This window comes from Thalassophryne amazonica, chromosome 20, assembly GCF_902500255.1.
Source record: "Thalassophryne amazonica chromosome 20, fThaAma1.1, whole genome shotgun sequence".
Taxonomy (NCBI): domain Eukaryota; kingdom Metazoa; phylum Chordata; class Actinopteri; order Batrachoidiformes; family Batrachoididae; genus Thalassophryne; species Thalassophryne amazonica.
The window spans coordinates 54,720,716-54,738,037 of NC_047122.1; positions in this window are offsets into that span (position 1 = coordinate 54,720,716).

Genomic DNA, 17,322 nt, shown 5'->3' on the forward strand with positions numbered 1-17,322 from the left:
AAAGAATTCACAGAACAATTCACGGACGAATATATAAGAATTGCTGTTGGTGCACAGGACAGGAGGGTTGCCAACACAAACACAACTACCATCTCTGGATGGAGTTGCACCTTAAACAGAGAAAAAACAGACAAAAAATACTATATAATTTGCAAGCATTAATCAACAAGAAAAACAGAAGAAATACTAAAGTGATCACCGGCTGCTAGACCTAAGCTTCACTAAAAGACCCAGAATTTAGGTAAAGTTGAGGCCGCAGCCCCCTCCAATTATTAAAAACATGAATTTAAAGAGTAAAAAGCGTAAAACAAAACTGTACCAGTATGCTAGCCATACGAAAGGGAAAAGAAGTGCGTCTTAAGTCTTGACTTAGAAGTCTCCACAGAATCTGATTGTTTTATTGACGCAGGGAGACCATTCCACAGAACAGGGGCACGATAAGAGAAAGCTGTATGACCCACAGACTTCTTATTCACTGTAGGGACACAAAGTAGTCCTGCACCCTGAGAACATAAAGCCCGGGCTGGTACGTAAGGTTTAATTAGGTCAGCAAGGTAGGGAGGTGCCAGTCCATGAATAATTTTATACATTAGTAGCGGAACCTTAAAATCTGATCTCAAAGGGACAGGAAGCCAGTGAAGAGACGCCAAAATGGGTGTAATGTGGTTGAACTTTCTGCTTCGTGTCAAAAGTCTGGCTGCAGCATTTTGAACCAATTGGAGAGCCCTAATGCTAGACTGCGGTAAACCAGAAAATAGAACATTGCAGTAGTCCAATCTAGAAGAGATGAATGCATGGATCAGGGTCTTAGCATCAGCCATAGACAGGATGGGACGAATCTTCGCTATATTTTGCAGGTGGAAGAAAGCAGTCCTAGTAATATTTGGCAAAATCTTGGCAAAATATTTCAAAATCAGAAAAGCTTGGTATCGCACATTTCTGACTTTTGTGTGTTATGTCATATGCAGAGTTGGTCAGATTACTTTGAAAAATAATCAGTTAGTTAATGCAAATTACATAGTCATTTTTAACTGAGGTCATCAAATATGGACACTAGGTATTGCAGATGTTAGCATGATGGCATCACTAGCTGCTAACTTCATTTTGCTTTTGGCTAGAAATAACACCTTTCTCATATATTATGTGAAATCTAGCAAGAAATTAACACTTGTAAAATTGAAAACACTGTTTTTGTAACCTGATAAAACCTAAGGAAGGATTTACAAAACATTTAGAGGATGTTAGTGTGGTAACATCACTTCCTGGTGTCACTAGCTGCTAACGGTGCTTCATTTTTGGCTAGAAATATCACATTTCGCATATATTTTTGAGAAATAAACACTTCTAAAACTGAAAACCCTGGTTTTGGAACCTGATAACACCTCCTGAAATGATTTACAAGACAGCGGACATTAGCCTACATGCTAACCTCTGCTAACTCAAAGCTAACTTTCTATGGAGTTAAATTTGTCTCATTAATACCTGGAAATGGTGATCTACAAATATTCCTTGATTTGCACAACTTCCGCTTTTGTCAAAAACTCATGTGCACCCACAGGCAAGGCCTCCAGCAGATGGTGTTAAAACGTAAATATTGTTTTTGAATGAGTGATTGATAGAGGGGCTTTATTGAACATGTACATATTGTACATAGATCTGATAATTAATTAAACAACTGCAAATTATAAAGAACACAGTGCTCATACAGCTGCAGGTATTTTAGCATTGCATTAAATTTGTAATTAGTGAAGTTATCCATTAGATTACAGAAAAATATAATGGATTTCTTCAAATCAATAATAAAGTGACCTTTAGTATGCTTGTATTTATAATAATGTATTCCATCTTTCATTGATTTTTCTTCACCTTGCAAAATGTTACAATTACAGGCTAAAAAAGGCGACTATTGAATTAAAGACTGACCTCTAGTGGCTACACATGTAGGACTACGTCTCAATGCTTGATAATTTAACAGCACTGGATCATTGAAAAATTAATATGTGAATGAATCAATTAATTTTAAAATTGCCATATATTCATCTAAATGTAATCAAGTAACCTTTGACAATGTGATTGTTTCAAGTAACCTGGTCTGATTATACAGTGGAAAGAAAAAGTATGTGAACCTTTGAGTTATTCTGAATATTGGAAAGGTATCAAAAATTTTTAAAATGATGCCCTTTAAGGTCACATTGATAACTAACCTCTACAACAAAACAAATGAAATAAAAATATAAAAGCCAAAATGATGGGTTTGCTGAAGTAATTACACCATTTGGTGAAAAACACAAGTTACAGTACACATGTGCATGCTTACTTCAGAAAATTCAAAGAAAATAATAAAAACAGGCCAAATATAAAGGCAGTGACTTACCTTTGTCCTCTTCTCCTTTGGTGGTGCCTCTTTCCACAAAGGCCATACAGTTAGATTGTTGATGACAGGCTCATTCTTCTTGGTTAAAAAATTCTGTATTGTCTCTTTAATTTGTTGGAATTGGTGTCAAACACATAATAAGAAGGTGTTGCAGTGTAGAACATCTTATTGTGTGACATCACTGGATAATGGTTGTACAGCTCCTGGGATGTATATATTAAAAATTAAAAAAAATTGATAATGCCATGAACATTTCACTTTTTCAATCCTTTCTGAGTGACAAATCCCTCAAATTTGTTGCCAATCAGAACAAATTTTACTTGCAGGATTACTCACCTAAATTATAACCAATAATTCCATATAGTTTGGCAGAATTAGCCTTTTTTGCAGCAGATTTAAACCCAAACTGTTCAGAATGCTAGCATCCATTATGGAAAAAAAGCACTCTGTTGCTAAAGGGAATTACCCAGAAATCACATGGATCTGACAGACAATAACAACAAAGCAGGTACCATTTTCACTTTTGGGCTTCCAAGGAAGAAAAGAAAAGTGAAACAACAGAAGAAATTAACTATAAATGGGAGAGGGAAAGTGAAGGATTACTATATCTGATCTATATCCTATTATTAGGCAAGAATTATGATTTCCTTTAAAAAATGTTCCAGTATATATATATAAAAAAAATATATATATGTTCAGTTTTTTACATATTGCATCCCAAAATAATACAAATTATTTTTTCTACCAATTCTAAAAGTTTCCTCCATTTTTATGGAAAGAATGAAAAAAAATTATATTGAAGAACTGGTGGAGAAAACAAAGAGCTTCTGCAGGATAAAAAGGGAAAGAGCATCCAAGCTAAGGAAAGAAAACGTTAATCTAAGAAATGCCAGACAAAGCTGCTGACATTCTTTACGTGAAAGACAAGGTTACAAAATATATTTTGCAATAAGTATAATATAGGTTATCTTTCTCTTTTTAATAGTTATGATAAATAGCAACATTTACCGTCACATAGTGATGGGTAGTCAACACACTGATGACATAAATAAAGTGTGGTTCAGTCGATCCGTGAATCTTGACACTTTTCAAACTACTTTTAAATACCCTTCTTGTATTGAGTCATTTTTAAAGATACTATGAACATAAACTTTGAATCAACGATGGCAATAACAAGAACAAATCACAAGCTCCACATTAAGTCCAGCAAACATCCTTGCATGTCTTTTGTGGCATCAGTGGCATGTTGATAACAACGAGAACACAGCCGGTTTGAATCCGCCTTCGAAGCACCACTGAAGTATTTGGCAATTTATTCAATTAATGATATTAGTTCTAGTTAATACAAAGTGTTAAGGACATTGAGAGTACTCTGTTATCCAATTTCACAGGCAGTCTAAATATGGCGTTTGGAATCTCCAGTGTCTCAGTGTGCTCCTCCCTCTTGTTCTAATCTCCTCTCTTCCAGCTGGAGCCCAGGGAACAAGGGAGCGCCAGTGTCACTGATGAGGAGGGGCTAATCTGGGCCTGGACCGCTCAGGATCACAGATCTGGTCCTGGTACAGGATTCTTGGCCCGGTCTCTATCCCAATCACAGAGCCCCACTCTGCTGAAGTACGCTTGGCCAGAACCACAGCGCCGCAGTGGCAACGAAGTGGGGAGCCTTAAGGAATGTATTGAGGATGCTTGTGGAAGTTGTAACGTGTTTATTTTTGAGTCACGAAGTCAATCGGTGGACAGTGTTTGCTGGGAGACGGTGCGCTGTCAAAGGGAGCGTTGTGCAGTCACATTTCATACAGACCTAAACAGCTTTGGAAAAAGAAATCTATGATATGCACCGTGACATTCGATATCTGAAAGCATGCACATGCGTGTCATATTTTTATATTAAAGAGGTCAAATATACCTTTGCAATAAGCTAAAAAAATGCATTGCCAAGTTTTCTAAAAAGAAAAAGAAAAAAAGCTTTAAGTAGCACAGATGATATTACACCTCATGGACCAGTCCCCTTCTGTTTTGAAATCATGCCCACAATCCCTTGCCATCATGCTAACTTACAATGTCAAAAAACAGGTAAAACAAAAGCCTTTGTACTTTAATAATTCTATACAGATATATATATATTTTCCTAAAGATATTTGCCCATACATTTCATATTAGATGACTTTTTTGCAAGATGTTTTACTCAGTACTTTTTAATTGGTTACAAAAACAGCATTTTCAGTTTTAGAAGTGTTTATTTCTCACTAGCTTGTACTAATATATGAGGAAACGTATATAAAAGCACATAAAAGAAGCGGTTTTGAAGAGACCAGTGCTGACATTACCGTGTAGCTCTACTCTGATTGGCGGTCACCCACGGTTACTCAAACACACAACAGATCGTGATTATTTAATAGGGATGTGAATCGTACAACAACTCACGATTCAATTCAATTCCGATTCTTGGGGTGACGATTCGATTCAGAATCGATTTTCAATTGACAAGAGCTCTGAGAAATAGTTACATTACTAAAAAATGTTTATGATTAAGAAAATGCAGCTTTACAAGGGGCAAATTCGACTGATCTGCTTTGCCTCGTACAGAGTTGGCTGGCAGTTTTAGCGAAGGGCTGGGTCAGTAGTCGCAGAGGACGCCTGCTCCACTTCTTTTAGCTCCGGGTGATGACATAGCATGTGGGCTTGCCGGATTTGAAGTGTTTTCGGAAGTACTTGACTTTCATTTTGCAGATGTTGCACACTGCATAAGTCAATGTCAGCTCCTTCTTTACGCAGCAAATTGATAAAAAATCCCAAATGCGCTCAAACATTTGCCTTCAGCAAAGACGGTGCTGCGGTGATTAGCTCTTCGTCCGCCATGCTAAGCTGCAGCTACAGAATGTTTGAAGCACGCCAGACCCTCCCGCGCGGGGACGCTGTAGTATGGAAGCTGTTGCCTGACAAACAGTACACGCAGCGAGTAAGCAAGAAAATGTTTAAAAATGCTTTGTAAAAAATCAATTCTTTGACATTTTGGATCGATTCAGAATCGTAAGAATCGCAAAGTGAATCGATTTTTTCCAGCACCCCTATTATTTAACATCTTAAAATACGCCTTAAAGTACATCAAGGTAATTGTCCAAGGTCTGTGTCCCAAGATAAAAAAAAAGAAATAAAATCAAACTCTCATCCTCGTTATCAAACGCAAATGAAAAAGTAAACTACTTCTGAAATCTACTAAGGTGAGGATGGACAGTCTAAGCCCACGTGTAAGGTTGATGAAAGCTGCACTCTCTAGCATCTGATATTGGTCGCTTACGGCGCCATTGCGTTTACACATCGTACGGGCAGATATTCACAGCTGAAGTACTATTTTTTTATCAGACAGAAGTCGCTGTTAAATATCATCAATATAGGTGAGGTGACATGGATCACTCAGCAGATGGTATTGAATATCTCAGCCCTTCTGCTGAGACTCCAGGTTGTGTATACGCACATGCCTGCTTGCTGGAGGTGTTTTTATCTGTAACAGAGGTTATTAAAAAATCACCCTACTAATCACATTTTCTATATTAATTGCTGACTAGGATCAGAACACACCACAGGCTTATACAGATTTTAATGTTTTTTTATGATATAGAACCCTGACTCTCTTTTTCTGCAGTCCATTGCTCCTAATATAAAACACTAATACTTCTAACAGTGATTAAAGCTGGAATATACTGTTTGCTTGCATTTATGTGAATCATTCAAAACATTTAATCATAACTGCTGAAAGTGAAAGGCATCAGAGGGCTGATGCATGCCCTGCCTGCTCTATGGTATAAGTGTACAAGTAAATATGCCTGGTCTTGACATTGGCATTAGAAGGTATGAGAGTAAAAAAAATGGGACATATTGCTCAAAATCTGGGTTTTTGTTTGGATTTCACAGCCTGGTTAAGGCCCACATCACTGCCACAATAACCTACTTACCGATTTCCTAAGGCGAAGGTTACATTCAAGTGTTAAATACGTATCTTCTTGTCAGAGACCAAAGCTCCCATGTGCTTTTAATGCCTTGTCAATACAATACACTGGTGATGTGAATGACTCATTACCATGAACAGAAGACTGAAACTGCTTGTAAACAGGGGACAAAGCGTGTCTCAGACCCCCTCCCCGGTTAAGAGACACGCTTTCACGTTGTCAGGAGAGTTGTCAGGAAAGGCGTCAGTGCCATCATTAGGAGGGACAGCTGCCCTGTCATTAGGAGGGTGCTAACTAGAGCATAATAGGTGCTAATTAGAGCAATTGTTAGTCACTAGCCAATAGCAGTCTGCCTCTCGGCAGGAGGGGTCTGGTTGGGTTTAAAACTCCATCTTTGCTGGCTTCCGTTATTCTTCTCTACAAGAGTCAGACTACCAGAGCAAGAAATTTAGCTGAGGAAGCTTCTGTGATTAGAAGCGAAACGTCCTCACGTCAAGCAACCCAGTCCAGTCGAAAATTCAAGCTTCTCTACTATGGAAACCACCTGGACAACTGAGAGCTTTCACAGAAACATAGCGTACTGAGAAAATGCATTGCTATGCTGGTCAAGGTTAAGGTCAATGTCAACACAGTGCAGAAAACATATTTTCTGCTATATCTCTGCTACTAGTTGGGCTAGAGAGATGATCTAAAGTCTGTATTGATCAGCAAAATAGTTATGATTGATTGGTATAAATGGTTTCATACTGAACTCACAAGGAAATCACAAAAAGAAGTCATGTTTGTTCAAAAAAGACATGTCCCAGTGTTCAGAGTGTACAGGGTTTGCCCTAGCCTTCTGATGCCTTTCATTCCAACTGTGCTGTGATATAATACAAATAATAAATGGTGTCAGTGCTTATCTGTGGATTCACCACCATCCCCACACTGAAGAATGGTGGTGGCAGCATCATGCTGTGGGATGTTTTTTAGTGGCAGAAACTGGGAGACTAATCAGGATTGAGGGCAAGATGAATGCCACATTGTACAGAGACATCCTGGATGAAAACCTGCTCCAGAGCACTCTTGACCTCAGACTGGGGCAACGATTCATCTTTCAGGAGGACAATGTCCCTAAGCACACAGCCAAGATAAAGGAGTGGCCGCAGGACAACTCTGTGAATGTCCTTGAGTGGCCCAGCCAGAGTCCAGACCTGAATCTGATTGAACATCTCTGGAGAGATCTGAAAATGGCTGTGCACCGACGCTCCCTGATGGAGCTGCAAAGAGATATAGACAAAACTGCCCAAAGATAGATGTGCCAAGCTTGTGGCATCATATTATAGAAGACTTGAGGCTGTAATTGCTGCCAAAGATACATCAATATAGTATCAAGGAAAGGGTGTTAATACTTATGTACATGTGATTTCTTAGTTTTAAAATTTTTTAATAAAGTTGCAAAAAACCAAAAAAACCAAAAAAAAAAAAAAAAAAAACTTTTTTCATGGTGTCATTATGGGGTATTGTGAGTAGAATTTTGAGGGAAAAATTAATCTATTCCATTTTGGAATAAGGCTGTAACATAAAATGTGGAACAAGTGAAGCGCTGTAAATACTTTCTGGATATACTGTATTTATTGTACATTTTGATTATTTTATTGTTTCACATTCTGTATTGTATTGACTTAGAATAACTAATGCCATAAGTTCACATGATCCGATACAGTAGGTGGCGGTATTCACCTGTAACTCTGGTTTGTGATTGGCCAATAAACACAAAAGAAGTAGTAGTTTTAATTTATTTATAAGTTTTAAGTTCATTTTCACACTGTGGCTGATGACCTGAGCTTAATGGTGAGTGCCTTAAAGAAGTGTTTCATGTTGGATGTAATCATTCACACGTCTTGAAAAAGGACATCATTTTTTGTAAGTCGCTAGCGTTACATAGCGCGATGGTAACAGCTAATGCTAGCATGACCAAATGGCTCCTTTGTGAACATTTTATTACAAGTATTTTTAATAATATGAATTGTTGTGTGGTTAATTGACTGTCAAAAATTATGTACGTTAGGTTTTTTTGGTGATTTAAGAGGGACAAATGTGCAAATGGTGTTAACTTGATGTAGACAGCAGTATGTAAATGAGGACTTTGTGTGTGTTATTGACCATAATTGCAAAATGAAATTCTATCTTTTAAACATCTGTCTTTAAAAAAAATGCACCTCACCTTTTCTAATGAGTACAAAGCAGCAGGTTAAAGTGTCTATGGGCCGCTTGGTGACATTTGTCTGTGGGTCTTTAAAATTCCATTAAATTCACAGAATATAAATGAAGAGCTTCACATTAACATACTGGTAACAACACTTTCTCACACAGCACTTAATTTTCCTTTTAATTACATGAAAATCTGACTTTCAGTGAAACGTGCATTATTTTAAAGTCTTAATTTCTGAAACAGTATTGTAATACCCCGAGAACACCTCAGGAGATTTTGTTTTAGGGCCCTGTCCCACTGGCGGTTAGGAGGATTTGCGTATGGAATGCGCACAAAAGTTGCCCACATCCGCCAAACAACCGCAATATCTGTGTAACATTCCTGTATGAGTCAGCCGACATCCGAACACGTCCGTGAACATCCACAGAGGCATGCATGTCCGCAGCCAGGATTTTTGAGCGGCTCAAAAATCCTAATGCAGATGAGATCTGCATCACTTCCTGAGCACATACTGAAGACATACGCAGGACATACACAATCAACGTGCCGCATATCCACTGTCATCCGCTGATATCCGCAACCGACAGGTTGGCGCGGCTTGGCGGCGGACCAGGACAGTGTGCGAAACAGATATAACGCGTGCCCAGCACGGCCACATCACGGTCACAAATGGTATGTCGCGCATGCAGACAGAGCGGGCACGGATGAAGCGAGTGCATCATGGCCGCTGTGCATCCGATATGCGATCATACGCGGATGCATTACAAAACACATAAATGCCGGCCAGCACCAGCCCAACTGTGGATACTGATCCCGGCAGGCCCGTTTGCACTTCCTTTGTGTCTGCGATGCAAATGCGGCGCATGCGCGCCACCACCACAGTTCCCGCCACACATGTGCACTGCGTCCCCATTGCAGCCGTTGTGCTGCCGTGTTCATCGCTCTGCATCCGATCCCTCTCCTCTATCCATGCGTTTTATACATCCGTGTTTGGCTGTTGTGTTTCCGCAATGGCCATGATACGTTCCACTACATTTACCAGCTGTGCCCCTCATGGGGGCGCCTCCGCGGTCGCCTTCACTTCTGTTCCCTGTTATATCCGCTTTTCTTTCTCATGTATTCGCTGTGCACTCATGATGTCTACGTGATCCACCCCGGGACATTTGTCATTTCCGGCCACCTTTGTTGCGGACGCTCAGCTTTTGTCTCCTCATTTAAATATTTCATGCGCAAATCCTCCTAACTGCCAGTGGGACAGGGCCCTTAACTTGTGTTGAGTGATATTTTTTAAACAAAAATGTTGATTGTGATAATAAAGTATTTTGTTGTCACGTACAATGTTTGGCGAAATTCTATCCTAGGTCTTTTGGATCCTTTGGATCTATGAAGCCTAACCCCTTAACGCCTGAATTTATATAGCTGTATATAAAAAATGTTTTGTGTGTGTTTTTGCCTTTAAGTAGATGGTAAATAATGTTGAGATTATTAATTTCACTTTTGCACAAAAACTAGATAGTAATATTGGGTATTCTGGTAATGACTTTATGTTATAATGTTATAATAATAATGATGGTATGTTGCAAATTTGCGACAACAGACATACAGGTCAATTTGGTAAGTTGCATATTTAAGTCAGAGATTGTAGCATATATGCGATGATGGGCGTTAAGGCAGGGGTGGCCAAGTTCGGTCCTCAAGAGCCACATTCCTGACACTCTTAGTTGTCTCCCTGCTCCAACACACCTGAATCCAATGAAAGAGTCGTTAGCAGACTTTTAATGAGCCTTTCATTGGATTCAGGTGTGGAGCAGGGAGACAACTAAGAGTGTCAGGAATGTGGCTCTTGAGGACCGAACTTGGCCACCCCTGCGTTAAGGGGTTAAGTATGAAAAAGTATCGATATCGGCGATACTGGGCCTGTATTTACTTGGTATCGGATCAATATCAAAATTCCCGGTATCGCCCACCTCTACTACAGATGGGAATAAGTGATCTGAATCCATCAGCCACAAAGATCAGAGGTCAAGAGCAAATTTAGAGCATCATGCTAATATAGATGAGCATGGCTAACTTTGTGGATATGAATTCAGATATTTTATTGTGAGTGAGCATGACTGTTTAAATGCCCACGCAAATTATTTTGTACATGCCTAGTTTGAAATGTGGGTGTGGCATAGTTGTGCTCAAAGAGCACCTTTGATCCAGTTCTTTTAGCAGTTATTATAAAACGCCTAACTTGATCCTTGTCATTTGATTGGTGGTTTGTATGTCACGTGATATTGATTTGCCATTTTGTTCCATTTTATTCCATTTACCGTAAAATTTTGGTTCTATTTAGCATGCAATTTTAGTTCTATATGTTTTGTACCATTGCATGCCATAACCACCGCACACTCCCACTAGCGGCGACGGCGCTTACTTTAAAAAAAACATGGTGGGGCTTGTTTTATTGACAGTGCTCATTCTTCTAACACACACACACACACACACACACACACACACACACACACACACACACACACACACACACACACACACACACACACACACACACACACACACACACACACACACACACACACACACACACAAAACAACTCCATTAGGCTGTAAGCCTTTTGGAGGCATATGCAGTATTCACTAGGACACCTCTAGGTGAAGTACAAGCACTGTCGGATGAAGAACTCAAAAAATTTCTGTTGTGATTTCTGGACTGAGGAAAGTAGACGGTAGTACAGTAGTCTTTCAGAAAGTGCTGTAACTAGGTTTAAGGATATGATTCCTTCTTTATGTTCTCTAATGCCATATACCAACACAGGGCAGAGTAGCTACCTAAACTCTGTGAGTGAGATAGATTATCTCGTCAATAGTTTTATATCCTCATTGAGGACAACTTTGGATGCTGTAGCTCCTCTGAAAAAGAGAGCTTTAAATCAGAAGTGCCTGACTCCGTGGTATAACTCACAAACTCGCAGCTTAAAGCAGATAACCCGTACGTTGGAGAGGAAATGGCATCTCACTAATTTAGAAGATCTTCACTTAGCCTGGAAAAAGAGTCTGTTGCTCTATAAAAAAGCCCTCCGTAAAGCTAGGACATCTTACTACTCATCACTAATTGAGGAAAATAAGAACAACCCCAGGTTTCTTTTCAGCACTGTAGCCAGGCTGACAAAGAGTCAGAGCTCTATTGAGCCGAGTATTCCTTTAACTTTAACTAGTAATGACTTCATGACTTTCTTTGCTAATAAAATTTTAACTATTAGAGTAAAAATTACTCATAACCATCCCAAAGACATATCGTTATCTTTGGCTGCTTTCAGTGATGCCGGTATTTGGTTAGACTCTTTCTCTCCGATTGTTCTGTCTGAGTTATTTTCATTAGTTACTTCCTCCAAACCATCAACATGTCTGTTAGACCCCATTCCTACCAGACTGCTCAAGGAAGCCCTACCATTAATTAATGCTTCGATCTTAAATATGATCAATCTGTCTTTATTAGTTGGCTATGTACCACAGGCTTTTAAGGTGGCAGTAATTAAACCATTACTTAAAAAGCCATCACTTGACCCAGCTATCTTAGCTAATTATAGGCCAATCTCCAACCTTCTTTTTCTCTCAAAAATTCTTGAAAGGGTAGTTGTAAAACAGCTAACTGATCATCTGCAGATGAATGGTCTATTTGAAGAGTTTCAGTCAGGGTTTAGAATTCATCATAGTACAGAAACAGCATTAGTGAAGGTTACAAATGATTTTCTTATGGCCTCAGACAGTGGACTCATCTCTGTACTTGTTCTGTTAGACCTCAGTGCTGCTTTTGATACTGTTGACCATAAAATGTTATTACAGAGATTAGAGCATGCCATAGGTATTAAAGGCACTGCGCTGTGGTGGTTTGAATCATATTTATCTAATAGATTACAATTTGTTCATATAAATGGGGAATCTTCTTCACAGACTAAGGTTAATTTATGGAGTTCCACAAGGTTCTGTGCTAGGACCAATTTTATTCACTTTATACATGCTTCCCTTAGGCAGTATTATTAGACAGCATTGCTTAAATTTTCATTGTTACGCAGATGATACTCAGCTTTATCTATCCATGAAACCAGAGGACACACACCAATTAGCTAAACAGCAGGATTGTCATAAGACAGACATAAAGACATGGATGACCTCTAATTTCCTGCTTTTAAACTCAGATAAAACTGAAGTTATTGTACTTGGCCCCATAAATGTTAGAAACATGGTGTCTAACCAGATCCTTACTCTGGATGGCATTACCCTCACCTCTAGTAATACTGTGAGAAATCTTGGAGTCATTTTTGATCAGGATACGTCATTCAATGCGCATATTAAACAAATATGTAGGACTGCTTTTTTGCATTTGCGCAATATCTCTAAAATTAGAAAGGTCTTGTCTCAGAGTGATGCTGAAAAACTAATTCATGCATTTATTTCCTCTAGGCTGGACTATTGTAATTCATTATTATCAGGTTGTCCTAAAAGTTCCCTGAAAAGCCTTCAGTTAATTCAAAATGCTGCAGCTAGAGTACTGACGGGGACTAGAAGGAAAGAGCATATCTCACCCATATTGGCCTCTCTTCATTGGCTTCCTGTTAATTCTAGAATAGAATTTAAAATTCTTCTTCTTACTTATAAGGTTTTGAATAATCAGGCCCCATCTTATCTTAGGGACCTCATAGTACCATATCACCCCAATAGAGTGCTTCGCTCTCAGACTGCAGGCTTACTTGTAGTTCCTAGGGTTTGTAAGAGTAGAATGGGAGGCAGAGCCTTCAGCTTTCAGGCTCCTCTCCTGTGGAACCAGCTCCCAATTCAGATCAGGGAGACAGACACCCTCTCTACTTTTAAGATTAGGCTTAAAACTTTCCTTTTTGCTAAAGCTTATAGTTAGGGCTGGATCAGGTGACCCTGAACCATCCCTTAGTTATACTGCTGTAGACTTAGACTGCTGGGGGGTTCCCATGATGCACTGAGTGTTTCTTTCTCTTTTTGCTCTGTATGCACCACTCTGCATTTAATCATTAGTGATTGATCTCTGCTCCCCTCCACAGCATGTCTTTTTCCTGGTTCTCTCCCTCAGCCCCAACCAGTCCCAGCAGAAGACTGTCTCTCCCTGAGCCTGGTTCTGCTGGAGGTTTCTTCCTGTTAAAAGGGAGTTTTTCCTTCCCACTGTCGCCAAGTGCTTGCTCACAGGGGGTCGTTTTGACCGTTGGGGATTTTCTGTAATTATTGTATGGCTTTGCCTTGCAATATGAAACACCTTGGGGCAACTGTTTGTTGTGATTTGGTGCTATGTAAATGAAATTGATTTGATTTGATTTAGTCTGTACACGACGAAGTCAATACATGGCATTAGGTACGGACTACATCTTCAGGATTGCTTTTGAACTGACTGTTTTTGCAAGTTGACTGAGGACAATTTTAGATTGAACTGCTGTTTAAAGTTCATGTTGGACTGTTTGGAACCATACCAAAATGTATGTCCTTTTTCTCTTGTTTACAAATGAATAAAATATCAAATGACAAGGATCTATTTTAGGTGTTATATAAAACAAATAATGAATGATTCTTCATTTGTGCAATGGTAAGAATATTCATGAGGTGAAAGGTGAAATGTTCCATTCAACGAGGCACACACTCATAATCATTTATTACAATGAAACTTCAGTTTTAGAAGTCAAGTGGTTCCTAAATGTTGTTCTTAAACCGAATCCAATTTTCCTATTAAAATGGAATAATCAGTTCCTGGCCCCAAAAAGAAAGAACACTGTGTTTTTACTTTTTTAACTGCATTTCATGTAAAAAAAAAAAAAAAAAAAAAAAGGCAGACAAAATACAAAGAATATGCATAATCTCTTATACAAAATACTGTACAGTAATTATAATAAAACAGACTATTTATTTTCATCTGTACCTGTAAAGAAGAGACCATAAGAACATCAGGTAACTGAACTTCTGAATGGATCAGACGCCTCTGTTGCAGTGAAACGCTGGTCGGATTTAACGTTGCATGCTAGCAGCATTAGCACTTTTAGCTGGCAGTAGCTTCACCCGTTAGCTCCACTTAATGTATGAATATTGGAAAAAATACACAGCTCATAACATTTAATGTTCACAACAAAGTAAATGGTCAGGAGACCCACAGTGGAGTTACAAAAAATATGATTTAATAAACACCCGAAGAGAGACTTTCTTGCTTCTTCTTCTTTTGAGTTTATTGGGGGATTGCAACCCAACACAGTGCATTACCACCACCTACTGCAGCGGAGGTGTTCGTGAACCAAGACTTTGTTTTAGAATGGCTCTCTTTACAAACAAATCGGTTCACAAACATTTTTTGTTCAAAAAATGTTTGTGAACTTTACAAACAAATCGGTTCACAAACATTTTTTGTTCAAAAAATGTTTGTGAACCGATTTGTTTGTAAAGAGAGCCATTCTAAAACAGAGGTTTCACTGTATTGTACACTGATGCGTGGCATTAGTTAGCTGTGATGATAATTTGTTACTTTTATTATGTGAGTTCTTGGTTTTAATGTTATTACGGGTGTTCTCCATAATGCTCTTGTGGAAAAAAATCCAACACAAAACCATAAACATGTGGCCCCGCTGTGATTTGGGGTCCTAGTTTGGAGCCCAGGCAAGCCCATGAATTCTTCCGCTCCTGGGCACACAGACATTTTCTTTATATATGGGTAATTGCAGATCATGTGTGGAAAAGTGCATCATAGGGAAAAGAATACAAGAAAAAAGCGCATTAATGAGCCATTACCCGTATGCGAGCAGCCACTGCAGCAGCTTTGTCGAGGGAACAATTTTATTTGGGGAAATCCTGTATCAGTGTGTGACTGGCATATTTCGGGGCAAAGGAGGACAGCAGCAAATGTAGAAACATTAAAAACATTATGGTAGAGAAACCCATTTCTCTATGTACACTTATGCACTGTAACAAAAACAGAAGATTAAGCTTCGCTGTTTGATGTAACCTGACCTAGAAAGATTCCTTGAAATCAACTTGGGCGGCAGGAAAATGTAGCGCTCCCACTCGCTGAGCTATAAAACACCCAAAATGGATTGAAATCTAAAAGCACCTTTAAGAGCTTGTTCCTTTCATTATTCAAATCAAGCCCCAGCATGCAAAAGACAGACACAACTGCAAAGTGTGACAAATTGCGACCAAATGTGATCAAAGTGCCTTTTACCCCACAGTTACTAAATGCAGTTTCAGTTCTTGGCACTTTTTGGTCAGGGAGCATTTTACTGTTGATTTGTGAAGCCAAACGAGGAGAAACAAAGAGGGACAGACAGGCAGGAGTGTACAGAGTGCCGAAGTACTGGTGGGGGGGGTAGTGCGAGGATGGGGCTGGACACGCATTGTCCAAATGAGATGGCGGTTACACCTTAGTCAAAAACCACCACCAACATTAAATCCACCTTATTTTATCAAATTGTAACTTGGGTTCAAATCCAGCAGATCCTGGATCAGCCAGGTGATCTTCAACCTTTGAAGAGACATACAGCTGAGCCCCGTTAACTTGCTCAAGTTGGGGTCCATAAAATCGGACTGCAAATTATCTGAAACCACAAATTAAGTTGACAAAAAAAACCCCCCTTAAAATCAGCCTATCTTGACATATTAAAATAGTTTTGACCATTTGAAGTGTGATTTCTTCTTGGATGGTGAAGATTTCTTCAGTTGGAGTGATTTCAGAATCATTTTTTCCTCCTCCAGCTGCTGCATGTCAGTGATGAGGGCTTCGTCAGTGCGGAAGATTCCTGACGATTTGAAGTTTTTGGATGTAACTCTTACCTCCTTACTGCCGGTTCAGATTGGGCAGGACTTTATACAGCCACCCGCAACATGCGCCCAGCACATATGTTGCAGGCATGTGTGTGGCATCGCATGTATAAATTTTGGCCCAATCTGAACCTGCAGTAAGGATCTAAAGAGTCGCATCCAAAAACTTTAAATTGCCATGAATCTTCCAGACAGAATTGTCCACCCTCATCACTGATCAACAGCAGCCGGAGGAGGAAGAAGAAATCGTCGTGCAAAATTGTCCACACTGACAGTCCCTGTCAAAAACGGTCAAATCAAAATAGATTTTTTATAGGTAGCCTAAATTTATGGAGTCCACAACTTGACCATGAGTAAAGCCGAATCGTGACTTACAAGTGCAGGAGAAAGGGCACATTGTACGAATAAGTACAAATCAGGGCGAATGACGATGAAACAGCTCGTATGAGTGCACCACAAAAACATCGAGCCGACGTCAGGAGGGACACATGGTCGGACAGGTGTGAATGATCCCACTGCGACGGTTTTGTAGATGCTTGTGCACAGAACCATCACAGCGGGAACACAGTGCAAGCAGCTGGAGCATGTGTAACCACATCACACAGCTGCTGTGGAAAAAAAACGTACATGCTACCCACTGGATTCAAACCTGCAATTTACAAAAGCTCTGATTGCCAGCCAGAAACTTTACCACTGCAATACCATTGCTGTCCTATAAAAGGTGCATAAAATGCCTTAAATCAACAAGGAGAACCCACCACGCACCATAAAAAACACCGCATTTTATTGAATCCCCCTTATCGAGTGGACAATACAAGTATGAACCATCTGTTCCTCTGTAGATGACCCATGGTCACAGACGTACAGTCATGAAATGACATGAATGAAGCAGTGCGTTCTTGTGCGTACATGTTCCCGAGCTGGGACGTCCAGAACCAGAGCTCGCAGCAGGTGCAACTGTCACTGGACATGCCCACTGTCATTTC